The 6,253-nt window shown below is 36.9% G+C and overlaps 1 long non-coding RNA gene across 1 annotated transcript; it reads right to left on the bottom strand.

Annotated features, from left to right (window-relative positions):
• Nucleotides 1-1,799: 1,799 nt before the first annotated feature.
• On the bottom strand, nt 1,800-5,470 carry LOC147846696 (uncharacterized). Its single transcript, XR_015476382.1, has 3 exons — nt 4,308-5,470; nt 1,996-4,259; nt 1,800-1,898 (listed from the first exon to the last, which is right to left on the bottom strand). It is a non-coding gene; the product is annotated as an uncharacterized LOC147846696 (long non-coding RNA).
• Nucleotides 5,471-6,253: the final 783 nt, after the last annotated feature.

Below are 6,253 nucleotides of genomic sequence, written 5' to 3'. Positions count from 1 at the left end.
GAGTGTGTACGGTTCGTGCTGCTAAGAATGGCCTAGAGCATTGTCTTAAGATAAACCCATGCTGCTCCTACATCTGACAAAGTGCTTTAATTAAACTTCTCATCTGAGTGAAACCCTGACACACATACGCACTCACACTTTCACTCTCTGGCGAAGAAACACATGGAAATGTCTTTCTGTGAACGCTCGCAGCTTCTCACCTTCCGTACTAAATGTGGAAACCATCTGCATCTCAAGTCATCACCCTGTACTTAGTGTTATCTCAGTGAAATCAGAGTGAAGATTTAGATTCCAAACTACATCAGCGTTGAAAAGTTTGGACTCAGTATGATTTTTCTGTTCAGAAACAATGGCTTTAATTAATAAAAACCATCATAGGGGTTCCACGCTTCTGGAAAATAATGTAATGTGTATTTATATAGCGCATTTATTGCGTATGGCCATATACCCAAATCACTTCACAATCATGATGTGGGGTTCTCTGCACCTCCACCAGTGTTCAGCATCCACAAGATCATATGAAGTAAGAACTTGTGACGACATATGATGATGTGTGCAGGTGTTGTACAGTTGCCCCAGTTCTTAGGGGTAAATTTGAAGCCCCTCCCCTTCACACTCTGTTTCGAGGGCCAAGGGAGAGGGGTGCAGGTATAAAAATATTTGTTTGGGATTGGGCCTTATTGGGATTGGGCCTTCCTGCTCCACATAAACGCTGCATTATACCACCTCACATAAGTGGTAATTAGTTTTGTATGTTTTTATTTGATGCAAAATGATATAGTAGAAAGTATAGCTTCCCTGCTGAAAAATCCAGCTTAAACCAGCATAAGCTGGTTGGCTGGTTTTAGCTGGTTGACCAGCCACGTTTTAAAGGGGTTTTGGTCATTTCCAGGCTGGTTTCCAGCCATTTCCAGCCTGGTCTTAGCAGGTCAGGCTGGAAAATGACCAGCTAAATCCAGCTAAAACCAGCTTATCCAGCCTAGTTTAACCTGGACATAGCTGGTTTGGGCTGGGCTCCCAGCCTGGCTAGGCTGGTCAAGCTGGTGTTAGCTGGTCATCTCCCAGCCTGACCAGCTAAGACCAGGCTGGAAATGGCTGGAAACCAGCCTGGAAATGGCCAAAACCCCTTTAAAACCAGCCTGGTCGACCAGCTTAAACCAGCCAACCAGCCTAGGCTGGTTTAAGCTGGTTTTTTGTCGTAGAGTTAAATGTACATATATTATTTAATCAAAATCTAAAAAAAAAAAACCTTTACGGATTTGAGATGTTGATCATTAAATCCATCAAAGCTGTGAAAAAGGTCCATTGAAAATGTCTTCAAATAGAATCAGTTATTTTACCCTTGGGTACTTATGGGTAAAATATTACTGGTAACGCTTGTAAAATCACTTACACCTTCAAACTGATGACACAAGTTTCAATTTTGGTTCAGATTTTCAATATTGCAGTGTTTTTTATCTTAAACTGGCTTCATACTTGAATATTTCCACAAGAAGGAGAATCCTCTGGTGAAAATTCAATATTTTATTGACTTGGCAATATATCAGCAGTTGCATATGAGAAGCTTATTCATTCATTCATTCTTTCATTCATTCATTCATTTTCTTTCGGCTTAGTCTTTGATTTATCAGAGGTCACCACATTGGAATGAACCGCCAACTATTCCAGCACCGTGTTTTACGCAGCTGATGCCCTTTAAGCCACAACTCAGTGGGAAACACTCATATACTCTCGCACTCACACACACACTCATACGCTACGGCCAATTTAGTTCATCCAACTCACCCCATGCATGTGGACCAGGGGTCACCAAACTTGTTCCTGGAGGGCCAATGTCCTGCAGATTTTAGCTCCAATCCTAATCAAACACAAGCTAATCAAGGTCTTACTAGGTTTTACTTGAAACATCAGGCAGGTGTGTTGAGGCAAGTTGGAGCTCAACCCTGCAAGGACACCAGCCGTTCAGGACCGAGATTGGTGACCCCTGCTGTGGACCAGAGGTGGGACCAAGTCATTGTTTGGCAAGTCACAAGTAAGTCTCAATTCATTGCCCTCAAGTCCCGAGTCAAGTCCCGAGTCAAGACAGGCAAGTCCCGAGTCAAGTCCCAAGTCAAAGGCAACAAGTCTCAAGTCAAGTCCAAAGTCCTATAGTTTGATTTTCGAGTCTTTTCGAGTCTTTTTAACAGAAAAATAAAATTTAAACAGATTATGTATGGCTGTAAGATCTGTATTTATTAAACAAACCTTTTTTTTAATGAAAGAACATTGCTTGGATATATAAAGATACAAATGTAATTTTCTGAAAAAGTGCTAAACAGTGCTGCGTCTCGTCTACACAGCCTATTGCACAAGAATGAGTTCCACCAAAAAAAGAGTCCATTTTGCTTCACATCACACAGAAATTGCAGGTCTACTGCTGTCTAGTTCATTAAGTTTAGTTGTGCTATGTCATGTCTTCAGTGATCAACTTGTGATTAACTAAAACTACATAAACAACCTCAATGAGGCAGCAGTGGACCAACAACTCCTGTATGCTGCAAAGTAAAATTGAGTTAACTTGGTATTTTGTCAATTGAATCTCGTGTGTGCTAAAGAGATGGAGATGCAAATCTGTCTAGCAGCAATGTAAAATGGTAGCACATATTCTAAATGAAGTAGGCTACTTCATACAAACAATAACGTTGTTTTCTTCACATAACGTTGAAGAGCTTTGCTCTCTACCTTGTGTGATGCTCGTGCACCGATTTCCTCTGTGGACAAAACTGCTTGCGAGCTCTCAAATATACGCTGCTCACGCGCAAATTTTCTCGCTCTCAAATATGCACTGCTCACGCACACATTTTCCTGCGCGCTCTCAGAGATTATATATAGAATTTGTGTCTTGTGTTTCCTCTTCCTTTCATGCTTTTTGATATGATTTATATTGAGGCACTATTTATTAACAATAACCAAAATACTAAAATAGACTTACATATTAAATTTTTTATCTAATAAACCATAACATTTTGGCTGTATGTTTTATGATGAGATATTTCCAGTTTCAAACACTTAAAGACACAGAGAATAGAGGTTGGATGTAAAGAATGCATTTTGTTTTACAAACATTTATTAATCATCCAAAAGGTGTACCATACTAATCAAATAAAAAGCATTTAAACAAAAATATAACTAACACAAGCAGAAATGTAACTGTGATAAAAATAAGGAAAAACTTGATTTGGCATTATAGCCTACTGTACTATTCACTCTTTAAATAAATCTCACTATCAATCCCATTTTATCATGGCAACTAAAATAAAGTGAACACGTCTCTGCTGTCTTCCACATTATTGATGAGATTGTGGAGGACATTTTCCATGTCATCCTCTTCATTTTGAGGAAAAGCTGTTCCACAGGGCCCCTGAACACATCTATTGGCATGGACAGGGTTTTGAACAGTACTATAGTAAAGTACTTTAATTAATCTGTTGGGGTAATATTATAGTTGCTATGGTAACACAAGTGTAATATAAACAAATGACCCAGTGCTGTAGTTTTTTTACAGTATTGGGTATATTATACTACAATTCACCACACTTTACTGTAGTAAAACTACACTCTGTATTTCATTTTATTAGTTCACTATTCTTAATACTACAGTATGCTGAAGCATTCATTAACAACTTGTAAATAATACTAGGCTTAAACATAGGCAGTATACCTAACTCTCAAAAACACTAGTATTTATCATAGAATTTACCTTAACCTCATAGTTTTTCGTGTATTGTTACTAAATAGTTTAGCAATATACAAACCATATCAACATTCTGGAATAATCAATTTATCAGGAGGATCTCTGGAGAGCAAAAGCAGGAAAATTATGAAGCGCCAGTGTGGACAAAACTCAAGCAAACCCAGAGAGACTGAATACGCGCATGAGAGACCAGCAAATCAGATTGAAGTACCTGCCCACTGGTGAATGTAATGTCAGAGCCAATCAGATTTTTCTTTCTTTTCACAAAGAACGGGGTTCGAATCCCACTTAGGCACTTGTAAACAATAATTTTAGAACATTTTGTCAAAAATCCCTACTGAAAAAACAGCTTAAACCAGCCTAGGCTGTTTGGCTGGTTTTAGAGGGGTTTTGGCCATTTCCAGGCTGGTTTCCTGCCATTTCCAGCCTGGTCTTAGCTGGTCAGGCTGGGAGATGACCAGCTAAAACCAGCTATGTCCAGCTTAAACCAGGCTGGTCAAGCTGGTTTTAGCTGGATTTTGCTGGTCTGTTTCCAGCCTGACCAGCTAAGACCAGGCTGGAAATGGCTGGAAACCAGCCTGGAAATGACCAAAACCCTTCTAAAACCAGCCTGGTCGACCAGCTAAAACCAGCTTACCAGCCTAGGCTGGTTTAAGCTGGATTTTTCAGCAGGGATATTGTAATGTTTAACCATTTATTAGAGCCACAAAGTATCTAAAACTTCTTTTCATGTTTGAATAGCCAATAAATGTGCTAAATAAATTAAAATAGAAATACCCACAGTGAAACAGTTATATAAATTTAAATATTAATTTAAATACATTCATAGTGGTTTTAAATATCTTTTAATATGTAAAGTAGAGAAGTTCACATTCAACAAACTGAATAAAACAAGTCTTTGTTTTTAGTTTATTTAAAAACAATTACAAATGGAGTAATTCAACTCACAATTAAATGATCTCATTGAGTGATGGAATAATAAAGGTAAAACTTTAATTGAATGATCAGTCAAGTGTTTCCAAATGAAATCTGTTAAAATAAGAGTCCTACAAAACAGGAACAAAGACACTCATGAAACAAAATGTGATTGTTAATTGTATTTTTTATTAGATGGTTGGTTTTAAGTACTTTAAAAATAGTAGATAATCCTTAAATATAGAGGGGGAAATACAGAAAAACAAACAAACAGAAATTCAACAATATAGATGCATTACATTACAATCTCACAATACAAATTCAATTAAAAACCATATAGAGGACTAAAATATTGCTAAGAGGCATAACATCAACAATAATAAAAATACCTTTAAGGTTTTAAATACTAAATAAAATTAATAGTATTAATCCAAAATATGAAAAATGTAACACTTTACAATAAGGTTGTATTAATTAATTAATTAAGTTTATGCATGTACTAATGTGAACAAACAATGCAGTGCAGTTCATTACAGTATTCATTATTTTATGCTTTAATTAATGGAAATAAAATTATTGGTTAATTCTTGTTAACTCACAGTGCATTAACATTAATGTTAACAAGCATAACTTTAAAATGTAATAATGCAATAGTAAATGTTAAACTATAATTAATAAAGGTTTAGAAGTATAGTTCATTATTAGTTCATGTTAGTACATAGATTAACTAAAGAAACCTTATTGCAAAATGTCACCAGAAAATAACAAAAACCTTTTTTTTTTTTACAGTTTTAAGAGCTTTAAAAATAAATTATATATCTAGTTATTATGGCATGTAATTAATGTTACTACTAATTAAATAGTTAGAAAATACTGTCAGAGGATGGGCAAAACACAAAGATAAAACATAATATGCGCATTGACACAAACGACCAAGTGCAAAAACATAAATTACAGCCATGTTCATTCATAATTATATGATATAAATCACGAGAGGGTAAATTTGGTTTAAAAAAACTGAAGTTCATTGACTTATACACAACAGTAAAACAATGCTTTTGCACAACAGTAACACATTGCGAGTAGTAAAGTCTCTTACCTTTGAAAGATGTTGTAAATCCGCTGAATAAAACAAAAGGAGCAGACCGCGGATGTGTTTATTTCACTCTCCGAGTCAGAATGAAAATGGCATCTTCAAATTTCCCGCTGGTGCAAAAACACGGAAGTGCGCCACAAAGCGCTAGTGGTCGAAAGTATGCGTGCATGCTCTCTGTCACACACGCACACACACACAGCGAGAGCGTTCTGTGTCAACATACTTTTTATCTTTGGGCTTTTTATAGAAAGTAGCAAGTCTTTACAAGTCAATAGGCGCAAGTCCAAGTGAAAGTCCGAGTCATTTATGTTCAAGTCCAAGTCGAGTTGCGAGTCTTTTCATATTTTGTCAAGTCGAGTCTGAAGTCATCAAATTCATGACTCGAGTCTGACTCGATTCCAAGTCACATGACTCGAGTCCACACCTCTGCTGTGGACTGTAGTGGAACCCGGAGCACTCAGAGGAAACCCACGCCAACACGAGGAGAACATGCAAACTCCACACAGAAA

This window comes from Danio rerio, chromosome 1 (assembly GCF_052040795.2).
Source record: "Danio rerio strain M-AB ecotype USA chromosome 1, GRCz13ab, whole genome shotgun sequence".
In the NCBI taxonomy this organism is placed as follows: domain Eukaryota; kingdom Metazoa; phylum Chordata; class Actinopteri; order Cypriniformes; family Danionidae; genus Danio; species Danio rerio.
Note: the sequence above shows the minus strand (reverse complement) of the source record. Positions and strands in the feature narration are given on the sequence as shown.